The following is a 22,618-nucleotide window of genomic DNA, read 5'->3' as shown; positions in this document are numbered from 1 at the left end:
GCCTCTGGAGGCATTTAGGGTACGAAAATAAAAGCACGTTATGCTAGTCTTTAAATAACGTGTGTGGGTTTCCCAGGCTAAACTCTAAAGGCACTTTGTCTTGAAAACGCTGATAGGTTTATGTATGTCATTAACTGTTGTGAAGTTCGTGTGAAGACGAGCTCAGGCATTTAACTGCAGAATTTTCATTGTAATCCCAGTCTTTTAACACTGGCTTTTGCCATGGAGAAGAGATTCAAATTTAAAGCATCCTTTGAAGTCCAAGCAGTCATCTCCAAGACAAAAAGAAACAAGACAAAAATCAGCCCATGGCCTGGGTGGAATTAACGCCCAGCTCCACAGCAGGGGGACTGCACATGACAGCCCTTGCGTCTCGTCAAGCCCTGCTGGACGTGCAGAGACACAAGTGCATTTAACCAATTAATTCATGTACTTATCCTTCTAGATTATTGTAAGGTGGCTGCATACCTACCTGAAGCAACTGAGAATTATTCGGGTGCAATAATCCAGTTGGGTTTGGTATGGATTTTATAATAAAAGGGGAGGAAAACACATGGAGATAGTGTGCACCTAATCCATGTCGTCTTCCATTGCTGGAGGATGCCTGGGAAACAAGACTGCAACAGGCAGGCATGAGCCCTGATGTTCAGAGCTAAAATCCAGCTGCCGAATCCCTCCTGACCTCTTTCCCACATAACTTTCTAAATCAGGAGAGCAAAAAGAAGAATCCCTCGGAAAGCAAATGCCAAATAAACAGGTGGTTGAGAGTAACTGTTGCTTTCTATGTGGAAATATCAGTTAGATCCAGCCAAGGAAGTAAATAGAAACAATTCACCCGTAACTCCAACGAAAAGAAAAAAAAAAAAGCCAAAACATTAGAAAATTTTGGCAGCCAATATAAATAATTTTAATTAAGATAATTCCCTAACCAGTGGAACCCTTAAGCCATGTGTCTGCTGAGAATAATATGTTCACACTTTTAAAAATTACATACCGTTTTGCTTCAAAAGGCAAATAAAATATTCAACACATTAAGGTTTCTATCATAATCTTAGCCACCACCTCGCCACATTTGTGATTGAAACTGTATTTCCCAGTTTTCTGGGTTACAGTGTCTGATGGCTCTCACAGGTCAGATTACCGCTAGCTTTATGCAATTGCTTTGATATTCCTAGCAGATATGTGCAGACCCACACTGCAATTACATGAAAAAAATAAATTATTGCGTATAAATATCAATTTGATCTATGAAATTTAAAGAAAAGCTAAGTGATACTGGTGAGTCTCTTAATTTGTATTTGGAGTAATTATTAGCCATTAAGTCTGTCTATAATCAATATAGAGAAGACGGGCTGAAAAATGTTTAAAAATTTAGTTTGTGTTCGCTTATTTATGTAGCCCAGAAAGAAAATTCAGTGTGGACTGTTACCAGTAATGTGGGCTCTTGGTTACCGAGTTCGGCAAAGAAAGAATTCAGAGCCAAGAACTCAACGCAAGAGGAAGTTTATTTAACATGCCAAACCAAAGTACACTCGAGGAGAACATTCGAGTGGACTGCTCAGAATGCTGCCTTGGCCTTTTAGAGAGAAAGTCACAGACTCAGAAGAAGTGAGCCAGCTGGGCTGTGTGGACTCAGGAAACAAGTTACAGAGGCAAAAGAAGGGCCCTTAGAGCTTAGGAGAAAGAAAACAAAGGTACACACCTGGAGAAGAAAAGCATGGGCATGTTCTAGAGAGAGACCAGGCATTAGATCCTTTGTCTTAAGCATTTTTTATCTGTTTTCTAAAGGCAGGAATTTTGGGGGCCGCTCTCAGGGAGGGATCTCAATAGAATAATCATCAGCTTTCAAGGTGTGTCCTTTAATATGCTGATTGTCAAAATGAGCATATAGGGTCAGGGTTAGGGTCTTTACTGATTGGTCGACACTAGTAGTAGGTCATTGGTCATTGCATCTGGTCCTGATGCCAGCGATGGTGTAGCTTCATCTGGTTTTGGCTGCTTTATTGGGTCTGGAGCTGAAACACAACAGAGGTCTAGATGTTATCTCTAGTTTACCAAAACTCTGTCTCTGTGGTCAAAAGACCCTGGGCTTTGTTCCTAAGATTATTTAATGGTGATCAGAACCTCATTGTCAAGAGGGCTTAATGCTTAAAGGAGTGGTTGTGCCAGGGAGAAGGAAACAGATGAGCCAGGTGCTAGATGAGGCCAGTTTGAATCAGCTGTCTCGATTTCCCCATTCCACTTGTCAAGGAATTTTCCCAGATTCTTACTGTCCTACTTCAGGATGAGTCGGGGAGATGGATACTTGGAATAAATTTCATTGACATACTATTTTGCAGGAACAGAGAAAGGCCAGCCACCAGGAGTAGGGGACCGTTCACTGAGAGAAACTCTTTCTAAAGAAAATGTATAGGCCAGCCAGCATGGCTCAGTGGTTGAGCATTGACCTATGAACCAGGAGGTCATGGTTCGATTTCTGGTCAGGTCATAGGCCCTGGTTGAGGGCTTGATCCTCAGTGTGGAGCATGCAAGAGGTAGCCGATCAATGATCCTCTCTCATCATTGATGTTTCTATCTCTCGCTCCTTCTCCCTTCCTCTCTGAAATCAATAAAATATATTTTAAAATGTATTTAAAAAAAAAAAAAGAAGAAAAGAAAAGAAAAGAAAAGAAAAGAAAAGAAAAGAAAAGAAAAGAAAAGAGAAAAGAAGATGTATAAACCCCTCATCTGGATAGTACAGGCATCATCTCACCTTCTGATTCTCTCCCACAATGAAGGGCACTAAATACTTTCCAATTATTTTGTTGGTATTTCCAAGCAAGTTCATCTTGAATTGTGTGGTTTTCAAAAGCTGATGTTTTGGTCTAAAAAATGTCCTTTTTCCCCTGAAGCAGCCCCAAGCCCATTGCCAGGCTTTTTCCTGAGGTCAGTCTTCTGCAGGAAAGACTTGGAAGTGGCTGGTCCCAGGAGAAACCAAGCAAGCCCTCCAGGAGGGGGCGTGGCCCTGCTCCCCAGATGATGGCTCTCAGCTGACCCCCTGCTTCCCAGTGAGCTCAGGACCACCTGAATCGTGCCTGAGACCGAAGGATCCGCCGTCCTCCAGGGGTGCAGACAGACTTCAAAAAGTTGCAATTAAATGGGAGCAGCAGAGATTACAGGGCGATATTAACTATCATTAAGTGATTCTGTGTGAATGAGCCAAGCATGCCTTCCCACGTCTAGCTGAAAAGGCCCCTCAAACCTGCAAGTTTAAAGGTAATTTGGTAAATACCTGTACTTGTTGGGGTATTTGTCTGACAGACAGACCGCATGTATCACCTTCACAAAGACATCAATGTGGCTAAAAACTCAGCTCTCCCATTGCCAAGGGACAAGCGCCAGCCTGTCATGCGAAACCACACAGATCATCCCAAGAAGGGAGGCGGCGCCTGTCTGCCCTGCTTTAAAGAAATTAGCTCAGTTTTCTTAAAATAATAAACAGAGGTTTCTGGACTTGAGAGACCCGCTCACTGACATTGCATGTAAGCTTTTGATCTTTTGTTTTCAGTTTGAGCATGACACGATATTGGCAACAGAAGGAGGCTGCTCCCGGGGAAGGGAAGACTCAGCAGAGGGCACTGTGCAAGGCCACAGCCACGGTGCCTCTGCACAGGCAGGCTCAGGGCTGCTTGCCGGCGACTCCTGCATGTCCTGGCTGCATCTGCCCTCAGTGGACCCCAGCATCACTACCCTGACCTCTGACCTCTGACAGTCCCTGGAAGCTGACAAAGGGGGAGCCCAGTCAGGGACAGCAGCCAGGACGCATCCCAGACTGAAGTCTGGATACTGGGACGCAGATGTGGGGCTGGGAGAGACGCTCGACGCTGCTTATCACCTGCACTGACTTTAAAAGTCACTTGAAATTATTTGATTGTACTTTTGAAAGGAAGTCAGTCTGTTTTCAGAGCCACAGAGTTGAGAGCTTCAAACATCTAAAAATTTAACTTGCCAACTTGAACACTGGCAATACACACCATTAAAAATGTATTACAAAGCAGTCTCACAAATGAGGTCTTCTGACAATGGGTCTGCGATGGAAGCCACCGCCCATCTTTTCCTAACGCCGTTTACACCTGATCCAGGTTAATTATTAAACACATTTCATTAAACACATACTACGTTTATGAATGCAGCCTTAGTGATGTTGGTTTAATTGGAAGACATGGGGCAGCCATTTTTATTTCCTTTCACTTTTATAATTAGCATTCAATTCATGCCCTCTTAATGAGATGAAAATGAAAGTTTCCACATTTAATACCGTGTTTTCATGCTTGCCACGCTTCAGAAGTTTTCCTGAATAAACACCGGTATCAATGAGCCGCCAGAAAGGGCTTCCGTCAGGGGCAGGGGATTCGTGTGCAAAGCTCCCAGGCTGCCCGTCTTGGGAAATGGGAGGGCAGGGACGGCCACTGGGAGAGGTGCCCTCGCAGCCCCACTGCCTCCTGAAGAGAAGCCAGAGCGACCCTCAGATCATGTCACCGCCCGCGTGTATCTCTTTCCAAGGCACTATTTTCTTTTGCTATTTTCGGTGAAAATTAATGAAGTATTTTCAGTCCATTAATAATTGGGCTTTCACTAACAAAGAAGAAAAAAAAAAGAGCTCAAACCCAGAATTAGCACATCACTCTGTAAATTCATAATGATTTTCTCAAAAGACATAGTCCCTCTTTGGTTTTGGATCCCCACTACATAGACTGGCCTCAGTGTGAAGGTCTCTGTGCTCATCGAGAAAAAGGGTCCCTTCCCACATTGCCCACCCCGCACCCTGAAAGCTATCGTTCTTACCATTCTGTCATTACACACAACCAACTTCAAAACTATGTTCTCCCTTGTTAAGTCTACCTAAAATTTTTACATCGTTGGGGAAAAAACAAAAAACAGCACTGTCTAACAGCTTATATTCAGAGAAGAGTCAAGATACTGTGGGTGTTTTGTTGTTGTTGTTTTTTTCTTTTTCATTTTATGGTGAAGAGTCCTGATGACCCACTATCAGGCCTGAACTGCAGAAAGATGGACTGGAGGACAAAGTCAAAAGTGCAGTGTGTGGTTGGATTTCTTTTTTCTAATGAAAAAAAAAAAAAAAAAGCAGTTATTTTTAGGATGGCAGCCACTTGCCTCGGGGCCCAATGGCTGCCCAGGAACATCCCCACACCACACTGGCTTTTCTATTTTCCCCCTAAGTTTGCCCCCAGGTTGAGAAAACCAAAAGATCCATAGCCAATTATTTTTAATTTGTTTCTAATATTTCATCAGGACATAAAATAGTAACCAAAATAATAGCTCTTCGCCGTCCTCTGTGTGGGAAAGAAGATACTGGCCAAAAAAAAAAAAAAGAATGCCCTTCTCTCTTTTCCAAATCACCATGCAAATAATTTCTGTGGTGAATTGCATTGGCCACAGTGCCATGACAGTAAAATCAGGAGGGACACCAAGATGACTGCTGCTCCAGGTGACAATTTTGCTAAAGACAAGTGTCTCCCCTCATTTAAGTTATGAAAATATATCCAGCAAGTGCCCTTATGAGGGCTTAACGATATTCAGGGTACAATTGTTAATGTCAAGTGTAGCATCTTGTGGTTATCCAGTTATAAGGAAACGGGTACTACTGATTGGGGTCAAGAGCTAGTTAGAAAATTAATATAAATATACTTTTCCAAACAATTGTTTTCAGTCCTAGCATCATATGTGAGCATGTTTTAGAAGGCTTGCTTGTGATTAATAGCTTAAGAAAAGACACCTCGATTCTTAATGCACACAAATAGCATTTTCTTTCTCAGGCACATGCGCAAGTTAAACGCAGCGATGAGGGATGTGTGTGAAGGCAAAAGCAGTTTATTCTGTCTAAAGGTGAATAAATTCTGAGGGAACTTCAGTCTAATTAATTCCTTGGCATCACATGCACAAAATGACAGCACTTTTTATTTTCAAGCAATTAAGAAGTCACTGTGTAGGGGGGAAAAAAGTCAACATTTAAATCTGCCTTTTTATTCATTTATTTAACACATCTCTTTGGAGAGGATCACCACACACACATTCTACTGTGCTAGGTGTTGAGTGAGACACAAATTTGGACAAGCTATGCTTCTTCCCCTATAAGAGAGGAAAACTGTACACACACACACACACACACACAGAACCATGTGTATATACCACATGAGACTATACCTGAAATTGCTGGCAGTGGTTATTTCTGAGTTGGGTATTACAGGTGGTTTTCACTTTCTTCATTTTGTGTGGGGGTTTTAGTGTATTGCTTTCTACAAAGCATTAGTAATGCTTTCTCAACTGGAAGATAGCAGGATAATAAGTACTGTTTTTTAGAGTGTGGTTCTGTGAACATGCAGTAGGAGTGACAATGAGGAGGAGGATGTCCGGGGTTGGGGACAGGGACCTGCACAAGTACACGTCCAGTGCTCAGTGCCGCTGGAAGTCATACAGAATAGGGGGAAGATAGAAACTGGGTGTCCATGGGGAGGGTCTGAGACTAAGCCAAGAAGTCAGGTGCCTCATGTAAGTCACCAAACTGTGAATAGAGTACACAAGGGCAATTCCTTCTCAGAATCATATTTTTCCTCCATTATTTGTGATTTCATTGATGGTCACTTTCCTATTTGACTTTCAAATTTTTCTTAAGGTATTAAGTCCCAAAAGGAACGATGTCTACCAACCTCAAAGTAAAATAAAAACTATAATTCCAAATCCAAATTAAACTTGTCAGCAAACTCTGGCTGGGTGGCTCAGTTGGTTGGAGAGTTGTCCTGTGTACCACAGGGTTATGGGTTCGATTCCCAGTCAGGCACATACCTGGGTTGCGGGTTTGATCTCCAGTCAGAGTGCATACAGGAGGCAACAGATGATGTTTCTTTCTCAAATCAATGTTTCTCTCTCCCTTATTCTCTCTCTAAAATCAATAAAAATATATCCTTGGGTGAGAATTTGAAAAATAATAATAAAATAAAACAATCAGCAAAAATGATCTGAACAAATGTATTGTCCTTTCTCACATTTAAGTGTATTCTTAATGCACATAACTTAACATACTTATACTTAAATGTATTCTTTTTTTAAATATATTTTTGTTGATTTCAGAGAGGAAGGAAGAGGGATAGAGAGATAGAAACATTGATGATGAGAGAGAATCATTGACCAGCTGCCTTCTGCATGCCCCACACTGGGGATCGAGCCCCAAACCCGTGCATGTGCCCTGACCAGGAATCGAACCATGACCTCCTGGTTCATAGATCGACGCTCCACCATTGAGCCATGGCAGCCGGACTTTAAATGTACTAGTATTGTTCATTTCCTTTTTTAGATTTAAAATAATTTCTCTCTCTCTCTCTCTCTCTCTCTCTCTCTCTCTCTCTCTGTGTGTGTGTATGTGTGTGTGTGTGTGTGGTGTGTATTTTTCTGTCTCTGTTTCCCTCTCCTCTTTTTTCCTCTCTTCTCTTCTTCTCCCTCTCCCCTTCCTATTTCTCTACCTACTTTGACTTTGGAAGGAAAAATAAGCTATCTGAAGTAAAAGACATGATATTTTAATTGTTCACAAACACTCTTAATAAATGTTGCCCAGAATTACAATTGCATCCACCCTGACCTAGCCCAATACTGAAAGGATCTATACATGATAGGAGTCAAATGATTGTCTTGGAGACACACGTGCACATGAATCGTGATGGCATCCTTAACCTATGAGGGCTCTCTCCTCCAATGCCAACATTATGACTGAATTGCAGTAGAGTCCTAAACAATTGTTGGGATAAACTGAAATCAAATGCATCTCAAGGGATGAGCAGATGAGCAGCACTGGGGGATGGGAGGGTAGGGGATGGCAGGGGGGCTTGGGGAGATTGCATTTTAATAGGAAAGTAAATAAGAACCTAGATGAGGGTGACATTAAATGCTTTCAAATATTGAGTTTAGTAAAAATAAAAGCTCAATTATTTTTTATTCCAAGAAAGTATCCAGGGCACACCTGCTGATGGCAGCTTTACCTAGATTCCATGTACAAGGGGAAGAGATTACTGTTTCTCAAGTAGAAAATCAAGGGACTGCCAAGGTATCTGTCCCACTCTCCCCTGGGACCTGACCCAGCATCAGGTCTGTCCGGAAATTCCAGGGGACCAGCTTGCTTAATTCGGTCTCCATCCGTGGCTTTCCTCCACTGACATCATTACCAATCTAATCAAAGGTCTCTTATTCCGTTGACTTCTCAGGGTTTTGGAGGACAACCATATATTTATACAGGCTTTATATAGCTTTAAATCTCAATATGTCAAGCACGTTGGAATGAGTAAGTCGCAATTTTCTTAAGAATAACCTGGAAGACTTATAGAGAATTTAAATATTGAGATTCAATCCGAAGGTATAGTGTCTTTTACCCTGTAAGCTCCTTTAAATCATATAATGAATGCGGTCATGGAAAGTAGAATCCCGATATGCGCTGCCATGCCTCTTTTAATCTACACGTGCTTTTAAATAGTATTTCCTGAGAATCTGTTATTTGGTGAAACTTGTTTTGGGCTCAAGAATAAGTATCTTCCAGGATCCGTTGTCATGATGTCAGGCATGTTTCTCATTAGAAGAGGATTTATCAGCCCCATCTCCCTCCATTGTTGCAGACTATATAAATAATAATAAAATAATAATAATTATGATGATACAGGCATAGATCGTGCTAATAACATGTGCAACGTTTCCCACTTCAACATGAAACACTGATTGTCCATGAGAAAGAGAATAATTAAAAATTCAGAAGCAAAGTGAGGCCACGTGAATAAGGAAACATGTTTCTGGCAGTTAGCAGTGAGATAAAATCTTTCCCTTCTACGTTTGTTTCTTAGTGTCACTACTAGTATGTTAGCCTCCTAATCCTGGAAAACCAGGGATTATAATGTGAGTATTTAAAAGCGGGAAAACTAGCAAGCTTTCAGGGGCATAGTGACTTGTCCCGCCCCACCCCACTAGAAACAAAGCCACATGATGCCATATTTGTTCATTTGTTTATTCCACAGCATTAAGTGAACACCTATTATGTTCACACATTTTGACAGACACTGTGGAAAATGGAAGCGGTCCCTCTTCGATGAGCATAACGTAAGATAGTCATGCATTTATCAAATAATGGACCCCAAAGGATGTATCTGACAATCAAGTTACACAACGTTCAACGTCTTTATTCGCGGACAAAGGAAGCCGAGCAATTGGTGATAAATGTCTGGTACAACAATTTAGAGAAATTAAATGGTGGGGATACTCTCTCTAATTTTTGAAAGTTTCCTTTTCATTTAAGCACACATAGCAATAAGTCATTCAGAATGGACTGTCTCCTCTTCATCTTGAAAGAGTAAATAATTTTCTTTCGACGATTGGACTTGACTCTCCAGCCTCAGAAAGAATGTCACCGTTGTCTCACGGGCTCCGTGATGAACACGGGCATCCAGGGCACCAGGAACGTCCTGTGAGGCGGCCACAGGTGGCCTCCCCGCCAGCTGCAGCGCATGGGCATGTCGCACGCTTGCAGCAGTGCCGGGTGCACTGAAACACCGTGCAGAGGCCGCTCCCTGCTCCTCCTCAGCTGTGCTTCCTCAGAGTGGTTACTGGTGACATCAAAGCCTCTTTAGAGAAGAAACAGAGTAAACACTTCAGATCACCCTGTGACTCGAACATGCAAGGTTTTCAGTGCTAAGTGCACACCAGTCCGATGTGTCCAGTGAGGTTAAGGTTTTGCTTTTTGTTTATTTTTTATTTTAAAAATGTTAGGGACTGGGGTGGGTGGGCCCTGGGTAACTTGGCTGATGGTTTGTGCATCAATAACAAAACCTCTGTCCGCCTCCTCCGTGTCCCTGCCCAACACAAAAGACAGAGGTCGAGGCGAGACGGCACAACCTGGGATCAATTCCATAAGCTCGAGAAGAGGGGAAGAAAATAAAAGTTTGACAGGAATTTATAAATACAGCCTTGGTTAAGTATATCATCACTCATAACACCATTAAATCTATTTCAATAAACAAAAACATGCTTTACTTATTCCAGGAATTCTTTGTGAAAGGAAAACATTATGTGAAAAATAAAGTGTTATTGCAAACACAGTTAAAATCTGGAGTGAGGTTCTGAATAAACAAATGAAATCGCAATGGAATATAGTGTGCCTTAGAGCCATTTCTTGACAAAACAGTCATCTTATTTACACGCTTCACAATACCCCACCATGGATGTCGACGGAAAAAAATAAGGAGAAAAATAATTAGCATATTAATCTTTTTTATGCCGCCATCTTTCAGATCCAGAAGACCATGGTGTAATTTAAATCTAAACGCTTTCCTGGCATTAGAATTCATTTTAGATGGGTCAATTGTTCCATAATAAAGGGATAGAAGGTGTACTTCATGCAAGAGATTTATGTTTGCCATTTGTTCATATTCATGTGCGACTGAATACCCTCAATTCAAATGGTGATGGCTGTTCATATCAGTCGGGCGCCAGCCACACAGATCACTAACCGGCAGCAATGAATTTCATTTGCAGGACAAAAAATACGGCGAAATTAACTCCAACAGTTTATTGATTTTTGCTTAACAGAAGCCAGTATAACAGCTCTATTGCCCTCATAATGATTAGTGACAAAAGTTTAATTAAGCAATTATGAAGCCAATAATAGAGTTGTCTGGCCCGCGCAGCTCCAGCCGCTCAGGACTTATCTCCCTCCTGCACATCAGAGCAGCCGGAATGTGCTTGAGGAGATTAATGCTGAGAACACAGATGCCTACTTTAATTCTGCTTCACCATGCCGTTTGAATGGAGCCGGGAACACAAGCTCCCTTTATCAAATTACAAGTCCGCTTTTCATGAATATGTAGTTTCAAAAAAAAATCTAGTTGTGGCTTCAAGGTGTAATTATAAAGACATACAACAAAAATGACACACAATTCTGTCTTCGTAATCCCTGCTATGAAATATGCATGATAATGTATTACTGAATAAAGACTTAACAACGTTCTAAGAGGCTTTGCCATTGTACCGTTATCCAAACAATTGGCAGCCTTTTCCAAATGTTATGTGAGATATTGTCTGACCTTACATCTTTGTTTTTCTGCCTCTTAAATGTATTGTTTCAAGCTTATTGTATTGTTATTTGTCCATAATGCCATTAAACCCGTCTTATCTGTTTGTAAGAATTCCCAATTTATTATGTATGCTTAAATATGGTAATGTGAAAATGTGAGCTCCTTCCCCGCATTAATCATTTCATAAAATATACACCGTGTCCCGGAACCTGCAAACCTGCAGAGACGGAGGCATCTGGGCTGCTCTCCCCATCCTGACAGTTCCGCACGCACTGCCTTGCAAGAAGCTTGCTTCGTGCACGTTCGAAATACCTTCACTCTTGAGAAAGAATCTGTTTTTTTTTTTTTTTTCTGCCTCTGATGAAGCAAAGGATCTTGACCAATTTGCTGGTCCTTTTTTCTTCCTCCAGAAAAAGAAAAGGCTGCAGCGTCTCCCTAAAGAAAGAAATCATTTATCCTCCTACCACCCCGCAGAAACTCATTTGAGAGGAGGACATAAAACACCAATATGTATGTAGGTAAATACATAGGTCCAGAAATCCTATTTTCAAACTTAATATGTGACAACCTGAATTGCTACATTTCATTTAATAAAACATAAAGCAAATTCACCCGTGGGTTTTTGTCACTAATAAAATGTGCCTTATCTAAATGATTGCGATTTATTTTATCAAAATCCCCTGAAAACACATTTGTCTTCTTGGAACTGCCTAGAACAGCTGTTTCTGTATAACAAGCAGCAGCTGGGAAAAGTCAGCGAAAGGTTTCTGGGCGGCCTTGTGACTGCCCACTGCCTATTTCCTTCCCCAGCCGCCGCCCGAGACAACCTGTGTCTCGCTGGTGACAAGCACGGTCCTCGTGGGCAGAACACCTCAGCGTGGCCCAAGTCTTGCCTGCCATCTCTGTGTGGTCCCCGCGCCTGCTCGGGGACTGCGGCACAGAGGATGGGTGCTCACCCTCAAGCTGTACGAGGGAGGAAGGTGTCCCTTGGAGTACTGGAATGAATTTAGCCTCCGCTTTTTCTTAATATCAGAATGTGTCTCTTTTATTTTTAGCAATTATCCAGGTGACCTCGGAGGGCTCCGTCAAGGTGTGAATGGGACCGGAGTGTGCTGATCGGCAGGGGTGGGGCTGCGGCAGGGCATGCTCCCCTACCCCTCAACAGTGGCACATCCTGTAGCACAGCCTAAGTCTCGGGGTATTTAAACCTCCAGGAATTAAAGTTAAAGCAAGTTTCACAACAACAGGGCTCCTGCCTCTGAACTCCGTCTTCAGAGACAACTGTCCTGGTTTATTCCTCCAAGTTGAGACATCAGGGCAAAGTGGATGAAATCAAGGACTTGATTTTTCACCTCTTCTCAGTTATTAATGAGAGGGGGTTTCCTCCGATTCCACCCCAACGGGTACCCACCAGGATGATTTTAGCAGGTCTCCAATACTTGTCCACTCCACCCTCCAAGACAGGAATACCAAGACTTAATAGACCAGAAGTTGTGTTGTTGTTTTTTTAACTATTCCTTTTGAATTCATTAAAGATCATTCAACCTGTAAAGAACTGAAAGAAAATCCTAGGCTATTAGAAAGATAAAATGGCTCTTCTGTGAGGTTAATTGCCAGAATTTTCAAAACCTGCCAATGATGCTGAGCTTCTGAAAGCCCAGCAGTGCTCTCTCCTAATGGACAAGAAGAAACAAGGGCCCGTGTGCCCGTGCTGTCCACAGGGAGTACCTCCCCCGGGAAAATTAATAATAGTAACTTACACGAATGAATTTTAGGGACAGAGATTAAATTAGAATAAGCTTTAAAAGACTGCCTAGTCAAAGTAACCGTGGCTACATTTTTATCTTTCTCAGAAATCTGAATGTCAAGAATGAGTGGCCATTCAATATCTGCAAGTTTCTCACAGCTTCCAACGGCCTGCTTCATTTGATTGCTGGATTTTGAAACATAAAGTCCTGAAGCCAGTCAGTCGGTGGAGAGCAGGCTACACTCCCCATCCATTCTGAAGGTTGGGTTGGCGGCTCTTTCCACAAACCCAGTTTGCAGGGAGCGGCTCTAATAGGCCTGCTGGAGTAAATGTTTAACCATTTAATAATTAGCTCAGCCATACCTGTGACAAGTTGTGAATTGTCCAACTAGAGAATGCCATCCTAATTATTCTTTCTCGAGATAATTTACTTGTTCTCGAGACACAAAAGAACGTCAGTAATTAAGGAAAGCAAGATCTCACAGGAGCATATTATTTTGACAACAATATAGAAAATAGCCGGAGCCTGTGATGCGGAATTTGCTGGTGGCCTTTGATTCACCAACGCAGCGTCCTGCACACAATGGTGCAGCAGTGCAGCCGTTCGCAAAACGCGGCTGTGCACACTCCGTTAGTTATCAGAGCGCTGGTAGCACAATTAAAAACCCAGGCGCATCCATTTCAAAATGGAATTGCCTGTCATGTGATAAAACTGTGCTTTCTTCCTGACGCATCTGTTTCTCTCTGATTTAGGAAATATCGGGAAGGCCTTTATCTCAGAGCTGAAATTAACAAAGAGCTCGTTTTAGCATTCTGGGTGTGGGCAGGACATCTATCCGTGACCCTGTCCTGTGCCTGAAGACCGCCTGCGTGCTTTTCATCCTCACTGCATCTTTTCTCATGTATTTTTGTCCACAGTTGGGTGTTTTTTTTTTATTGCTAAGTGGTAATTAATGGCAATTTGCTCTTATTAGCAAAGGGTTCTAAAAGCAGAATGGCGATTACAATTTTATATATTCAGTCCACCACTTTCCTAGATGAATGCAAAGCCATTCACCTTTTGCATATTCACTGGATTTTGTGCTGTGCGGTTCGAATGGTAAGATGAGCTTTAAATCTGCAAATTAAATATTAGGTGCCCCCTATAGTAATACATTAAGCATGATTGGCTTCGGTAATGTGGTGAGGATGTGACAGAAATTATATCAATCCAATATACTTGTTCTTGGGTTTGCCCTCCCATATTTTACTGTGAAGAGTAGCAGATGAAAAATACAACTGTTTGCTAATAGGACTCGCGTCTTGTTACGGGTGCCGATCTCCCGTTTTCCGTAACTCGCCATGATTACTTTTTTAGAGGCTTTCACTTTCCCCCAGCTGATCCTCCTCTAGTTAGGCAGCATTAATGACACTTCAGTCATCCCGGCTTTCAAGCCGAGTCCTTCCACAGCGAACAGAGAGTTGACATTTCCTGACATTTTCCCAACTAATTACAGGACAAATAATTAAGCATGTTCTCCTATGTAACAAATGAAGGCAAAAGCCGTCTGTCAGGGCTGGTGATTGATGACACTCCGGGAGACTTTATCTGATGGGTCCTGCCAGGCGATGGAGGGGAAGCAAATTTATTAGAATGAACAATGCAAATTCTGAGTCATCTTATCCAGTTATGCGCCAAAGCAATATCCATGTCAAGGTGAATGTGACAATGAAAGCAAAATATTTGCATTTTGTGGAGCAGGTTGAAGGGGAAATCAGAGCGAGAAGATGACAGGCCTAATTATTTTGGCTCATACAGGCTAGGACAGCTGTTTCTGGTGTCCTGAACAAGGCTGTCACACAGGTAACTAAATAGGTCTGCATATAAGTCTGTATCCAACACTACTGAGATGTCTACCACTAATGACCAACGCTAATGTTACTGCCATCCCTGAAAAACAGAAAATGTGTCACCGTGCACCTTCTGTGTGGCAGTCAACATTTCGCTACATAATTACTTGTTAGTGAATTAATTCCTATCTGTCAGTATCTATGCCAGTGTCATTTTTAGACCATTACAAAATTATGCCATCACTATAGCAACTGCAAGCACAGTTAAAAGGCAAAGAGTTCAGATACCCAGGAAAAGTGCCTAGTTAGGCAGGAGATAATAATGTAGAATCGAGTCACCATGGCCATGCCTACCTTCCCAATTTTCTTTATTTGGGTTATGTGTTTGATCAATGATGATTAAACGATAATTTCAGGTTTCCCATTTTAATCCACGATGGTGATTTCCTGTAATGAAAACCAGGCTGCAAGGGTGTCTCTCTGAGAGAGGGACTCCCCGCCCCCCCTGCCCTGTCAAGTCAATTAAGTGGGCGCTCAAAAGTGACCTGCCCTGTGCTCATCCCAGTCCGGAGCCTGGATGCAGATGGCATGCGGTAGGAAGCTTCCTGCCTCCTTCCCTCTCCTGCCTTTTACACAAGCAATTTCTGTTGAGTCTGTATTCAGATTCCTCCCTGTTTCCTCTGCCGTCCTTTGTGCACGTTTCTTTTGCTCCTAAGCGCTGCCACACGGAGCTTTCAGCTTCGTTCCCACTTAGCAATTCAAGATGCCATCACACAGTCCAATCACTCCTTGCTTTATTCAAATCAGCATGCCACAGGACTCGGATCCCGTCTGCATTAAGAACGATCCGCAACCTTTTGGACCCTAAATGCCCCTGGAGAAATACATTTTTAAGATGGGGAAGGGGGGAGGGGGGAGATATTATGAGTTACCAAAAAATTAAAAGTAAAAAAAAAAAAAATCCTTTGAATGTTAAATAGGAAAGTAGAAAATGCAAACTATCCTACAGAAAACCGAATCTATTCTCATTGATTTTTCTTCTTTTAATTAATTAAAATGTTACCAGGCTGGGGATAAAGAGCTCCACTAAGCTACCCACATAAATTCATCATGTTTGTCTGTAAAACAAGGTCACTTTTGTTAAGTGAAAATATTTTACTGGTATATATGAAATGATGTTTGGCAGACATATGACTCAAAATGGCATCTTTGGGCCCTAGCGTTTCAGTGAAAAGGTTATATAAAGAAGGGAGAATTTGAAAACAAAGATACTAATAAGGTAGGAAGTTCTTCAGAAACACCATCATTTTATTAACCGCCACCTTAATTTTTGTCTCATACTGGTTTATACTTAATACTCCATAATGCAATGGGGAGTCAGGGATACCTGGAATGTGTTTAGATGTGTATTATTTGGTGGTCTGTTACTAAGACAGACAGGGAGAGGTGGGGGAATATAAGGATTGTGTTAATAATTTCAAGTGACAAAGGTGACTCTCCAAACAAATAAAGATGGAATTAAAGATGATGTTCCTTAGGGAGATTGCATGTAAGCTAGCATCTGATCAGGATGAAGAAATAAGACATGTTCTAGTTTGGGGGATCTCTGAAAGCCCCAATATGTCAAAGCATAGTACTCATTTCAGTTCACGAATATCATTTAAGAAGAATGCCACGTTGCTTTGCCACCTGTAACATTTCAGGCAGATCACTAGAACTAAGGTAGCAAGTCTAAGCCAGGAGAGAGCCCAATTTTCAAGGCAGGCTCTCCTAACATGAAAGTAGTGAGACATTTCATCTGGGTTCTGCTTAGCAAGGTTAAGCCCGCAGTGCCTCTGGTTACCTCGGAATCCCGAATGGGAAGAAATCAATCATTTCCCTGGAAGGGCCTCGGAGAGCACTCCCTCTGACAGTGCCATTGACCGTTGTTAACACAAAGGCAACAAAGAACAGTGAGGTCTATTTTAAAGTCATACCCCATTTTGCACGTTTTCGTGGTTCCCGGGCACCCCATGTACTATCTGAATGCTCATAGCAACACCATGCCTTCTTAGGCACAGGTCAATGAGCGCTGAACTTGGGAATACACTGTTTTATTTGTTTGAAATTTATTTTGCTTAAATTCCACAGATAATGACTAATCCCAAACCAATCAATTTTAAGCCAAAAATGCCCCCTATTTGTAATTTGTGGAGAAATAGTGGGCAATGAACATTAAAGGAACTGCCTAAGTTCACTCTGATTGAGAAGCAGGTGTTTACCCGTGTAAATAATGTGATGTCTTGATAGAGATTGTATACAAATTTGATACAAGGAACCAATGAGATAGTTTCTGTCTAATGATCCTAGTCGATGTAATTAATGTATTCTGCTACATTACATTTTAAGAAGTGACCATTGTGTAATACACTTTGAAATATGCACAAGCTAATGGGATAAGATACAAAAATTATTATGCTGACAGTAAATCATATTACATTCCTAATAAGCATTAAGTAGATAACTAGGTCAAAGCAGTATTATCTTAATTGATTTTTCAAAAGAAACCTGACAGAAAAATGTCAATGCTCGAATATTTCTTCATGCATCATTAAAACAAGATTGGCTTTTAACAAAAGAAGAACCCTTCACAGAATTGATTCTTGCTTTGGGCTGCCTGCAAGTGAGTGTATTACATAAAAATCTATACAGGATATTAAAACAACACCGCTCTGCAAGACAGTTACAATTAAAAGCTGACACCCCCCAACGTATTGGCCACAGTGGCTTGCCAGAAAATATAGGAAACGCTTTTTATCCAGGGCAACCAGTGCAGGAAAACCAGGCACCTCTACTGTTGGGGACAAAAATGCTGATTAGCCCTTTATTTATCTGTTTTGAAACTGCATAGTTATAAACCAGTCACACAGGATTACTGGGGAAATCCTGCCCGCATTACCTGGAGTTTTTAATCAGAGTGTGTGTCCCGCAAATTTCCCACAGAGCTGTGGACAGGGAGATGTTACAGCCATCTCCTGCGTGTCACCTTACACAGGGACGTGATGGTCCGAGCCCAACCTCACAGAGGGAAGGCATGTTGGTTCTAACTGCAAATGAGGCATCTCCCAATGGGTGCTTGCAACTCGTGGTGAAATTTAGTCATGGTTGCAAGGGGCTGCTTGGGTACAACTCTGGGGTGGTTCCTAGCACCAGCATTGAAAGTGCTTAGCAGATATCTGCTCCTGGCTGGACATCAAACTGACCCTCTTCCTGTGGGTAGCTTTATTCGTGCCCAGGAAACAAACTATGAGGGAGCCACAGTGAGGTCCATATTTGAATGTAGAAACTGAGGCCCTCATGGCCAAAAGGCCACAGTCTGAACATGGACTTGGTGCTCTGAGCCTCTCACCTGCAAGGGCTTGTTGTTGTTGGGGGAGGGGAGAATGGCTCTTTTCTGTCTCCATGCCTTGCCAGGGAAGAGAGATTGAATGAGGGAGCCCCGGACACTCTTCTGTCACCCACCCCTCCCATGCTAGGACCTTCTGAGCCCTGTCTAAACCCTGCCTATCTCAGACTCCTTTCTCACAGTCTAGACTCTAGACTCTAGATGAAGAGTGTGGTGCTGAAAATGACCCAGGACTTGAAGCCAGACAGATCTGAGCTGGGACCTCATCTTTTTCTTTTATTAATCCTCACCCAATAATATGCTTAATGATCTTAATGGTTTTAGAGAGAGGGGAAGGGAGCGAAGGAAAGGGGGAGAAAGAGATGGAGAGAGAGAGAGAGAGAGAGAGAGAGAGAGAGAGATCAATTGGTGGATCAACCTGAAACCTAGGTATGAGTCCTGAATGGGAATCCAGCCCGCAACCATTCTGTTATACTGGTCTAGGCTCCAATCAACTGAGCAATACCTGCCAGCAACACCTGGGATCTCATCTTGCACAAGGCTTTGCCTTCCTAAGAACCTGTTTTCCCATCTTTAAAATGAACGAAAGGAGGCTTAGTTGTCAGGATTGTTGGGGGGTGCGTATCATGTAAGAGAACCTTCACCATATGGTGGGACCAGTTCATGATGCTCTAGATGCTTCACAGCCTGGTGCAGTGATTCTCCACTGGAGCGCCACGACCCCTTCCACAGTTCAAAACCTGCCCCTCTGTCTGCAGATCAGATTCAACTGACTATTGCATGACTTAGAACCACCTCTCTCCTAAGAGAAAAATTTCAAGCTGTCACCATGAATGAGTGGGTGCAGGTTTAGAATTTGCACAATATTTGTTGTACAAGATTCCCAGACTGATAAAGTAAAAACTTATTTCCATTCTGCTAAAGTTTTTGAAGCCCTAGGTGAACACACCATTGTCCCACAAGAATATTTTCATACTTTAAGGTGTCTGTAATTAACACAGGAAAAAGCTGTCACTGATGAAGATGAAGATAAACTCAGAATAAAATTTACCCAAAAAAAGGCTGAAAATCAAAAGATATATCAAAGTAATTAGAAGTGTCAAATAAATAGTTTGAAAGGGAAAATAAAGTAAATATACTTAAAATTATTATAGCTTTGAAAAGGACTAAAACAATGTTTTTTTAAAGGACAGTAAGGAGAATCAAACTGTTTGAAATGAAACAAATACATCTCCTACAAGTGAAAATATATTGTTGTTAGTAAAAACATAATGAACAGCAACCCAGATATAAGGTTGAACCTGAATGAATAAAGATAATCAGTCCTCAGTCTCTCTGCCTACCAAGGGAAAGAGTAAATACTCCTTTAATGAAAAGTAACATCATTTAGATCCTCTATAATGTTTTATTCACAATATCTGGTATTTACTCAAGTATTACCAAATGTTATAATCAAAATCCATGAGAAAAAAAATTATAATAGACCAAGCATGTCAAACTCATGGCCTGCGGGCCACATGTGGCCCACAACAAATATTTTTGCGGCCCAGCCAATATAACAGTATGTAAGAAACGTTTTAATAAAAATTCCTTAACTTAATTTTTACAATATCCTGTTATACATAATCTATGTATATAAAAGCCTAATATGCTAAGTGTCCAACCAAGCGGTTGACTGACTGGTTGCTATAACATGCACTGACCACCAGGGGGCAGATGCTCCAACTGTTAGGTTAGCTTGCTGCTGGGGTCTGGCCAATCAGGACTGGGTGAGACAGAGCCAGACACACCCTGGAGCCCTCCTGGAGTCCCTCCTGTGGTCCCTCCCCAGCCACCAGCCCCTATCGGCCCTGATTGGCCCTGATCACCAGCCAGGTGGAGGCACCCCTGTGCACAAATTTTGTACATCGGGTCTCTAGTTATTAATAACGAACTACAACATTCCCTAATGACTGATTACTGTAATTGGGTTGCATTCATTTCCCTTACACACCTTATGCGCAGGCGCACCATTTCTCTCCACTAATACTAGCAATGAATACTTTAGCAGCTGATTGCCACATCATTAATCTTACACTGATTTGTTTGGTGTGCGCAACAGGAAATATTTCGCTTTCAGAAAACAAGAAAAATAGGTTTATTTGCATTACGCTTATTAATTTGTGCTGTTATTTAGTGTCTGGTAAGCTAATGTTCAAGAAAAAATATTAATTTTTATTAAAGTGTTCAATTATTTTATGTTAACGATTACTCATTCATTTTAGCCCTTTGTATTCAGCATGTCTCTATTGAAATAAACCTACGTTTCTATGAAAATTGAAGCTTTTGTGTTTTTGCAGCCCACATAACTTAAACCTTGTTTATTTGGCCCGTGTTAGCCTTTGAATTTGACATGCTTGCAATAGACTCACACGTGATTAAGACCTTGGAGTTGTCAGGTAAGGATTACAAAATAACTATGAATACTATATTAGACAAAAGCTTAAAAGATGGTAAATAAGATCAATAAATGAAAATTTTCACTAAAAGATTGGAATTTGTAAAAAAAAAAAAAGAAGAAGAAGAAAAATTACAACTAAGAACACAATATCACAAACTAAAAATTCAACTGATAAATTTTACAGCAGATCAAATAAAGGGGAGAAAAGAGAGTTAAATATTGAAAAATAGGTAAATGGGAATACCTACTTAAAACAGAGAGAAAGAGGGATTTGAAATAATGAAGAAAAGAATAGAAACACAAATTAGAGTGTTAATGACTAACTTACATGTAATTGGAGATCTGGAAAGAGAAAAGAGAAATGTGGCAGAAAAAAAATATTTGCAGAAATAATCGCTAAGCATTTTCCAAACTTATGAAAAATATAAACCTATGAATTTAAAATCTTTAAGGACTGTGGACAGGATAAACACAAAGAAATCCATACCTGGGGAAAGCATAGGAACATTGCTTAAAATAATTCAAAGGAAAAAATCTTGGTACCAAATCAATCCAATCTGACAGCTGACTGTTTAACAGTAATTATGGAATAGAGATAACTATGGAGTTGCAGATTTAAATGTGCTGGAAAAAAAATAACTGCATAATTAGAATTCTATAACCAGCCAAAATATGTGAGCATTTGCAGAAAAATTAGGCAATATATTACAAAGTAAAAAATGACTATAACCTGTTACTTAGCAATTATATTTCTAGAAATACAATCTAGTATAATAGTTTTCAATTCAACCTTTGGCTGTTGTTGGGTTCCCATTAAAAACATTGTCACATCATATATATAGATTTATACATGTTTATTATATATTTACATAAATGTAAAGTTGCTTCTATTATATTATAAATATTAAATTTAAAAAATAAAATTGTTGCACTAATTTTTCAATGTCTAATGACACTTAAATGCCATGATACATACCATTGTCCATAATCAGATTGATGAATAAGCTCTCTATATCTCAGAAATGTTTATTGCTCCTATTAATCTGAATTTATCCTATTCCATTTCCCCAAAGAAATTTATAGTAATTAATTATTTTTCTAGATATCAATCACACCATCATATTGTTCTGCAAAATTTATAAATTTTACAATTTTTAAATATTTTGTGCTTTGTAGGGATCTATATGACAAATTTATAGTATCCCATAATCTTTTGACAAAATAAGACAATGTCCGTTAAAATAGAAAATACTTACTTCCAATATATGATCCTGGCATTAATTCGTAAGAAAAGAACATGGAAACTTTTATTTCCTCTTTCTTGATATTATAGAGAACTAGAGGCTCAGTGCACAGATTCGTGCACCAGTGGGGTCCTTCAGCCTGGCCTGCAGGGATCAGGCTGAAACTGGCTCCCCGACATCCCCTGAGGGGTCCCAGATTATGAGAGGGCACAGGCCAGGCCAAGGGACCCCATTGGTGCACGTTTGGGGCTGGGAAGGGACCTAGGGAGGGTTCCAGGACATGTCCAGCCCATCTCACCCAGTCCCGATCAGCCAGACCCCAGCAGCAAGCTAACCTACTGGTTGGAGCATCTGTCCCCTAGTAGTCTGTGTGCATCATAGTGACTGGTCAAAAGAGCAAACAGTTGGACACTTAGCATATTAGGCTTTTATTATATAGGACTCGTGGCCCGGTGCACAAAATTTGTGCATGGAGGGGGGTTCCCTCAGTCCAGCCTGCACCCTCTCCAATCAGGGACCCCTTGGGGGATGTCCGACTGCCAGTTAGAGGGATGTCCCACAGGGATCGGGCCTAAACCAGCAGTCAGACATCCCTCTCACAATCTGGGACCTCTGGCTCCTAACTGCTCATTTGTCTGCCTGCCTGATCACACCTAATTGCCTCTGCCTGCCTAACTGATTGCCCCTAACTGCCCTCTCATGCTGGCCTGATCTCACCCCCAACTGCTCTTCCCTGCCGGCCTGATCTTGCCCCCAACTGCTCTTCCCTGCCTGCCTGATCACCCCTAATTGCCCTCCCCTGCAGGCCTGATCTCACCCCCAACTGCCCTCCCCTGCCAGCCAATTTGGTTCTGATTGGTCAGTTTCTAT

The sequence above is a fragment of the Eptesicus fuscus genome, chromosome 4, assembly GCF_027574615.1.
Source record: "Eptesicus fuscus isolate TK198812 chromosome 4, DD_ASM_mEF_20220401, whole genome shotgun sequence".
In the NCBI taxonomy this organism is placed as follows: Eukaryota; Metazoa; Chordata; class Mammalia; order Chiroptera; family Vespertilionidae; genus Eptesicus; species Eptesicus fuscus.
This window is presented reverse-complemented; position numbering follows the sequence as displayed.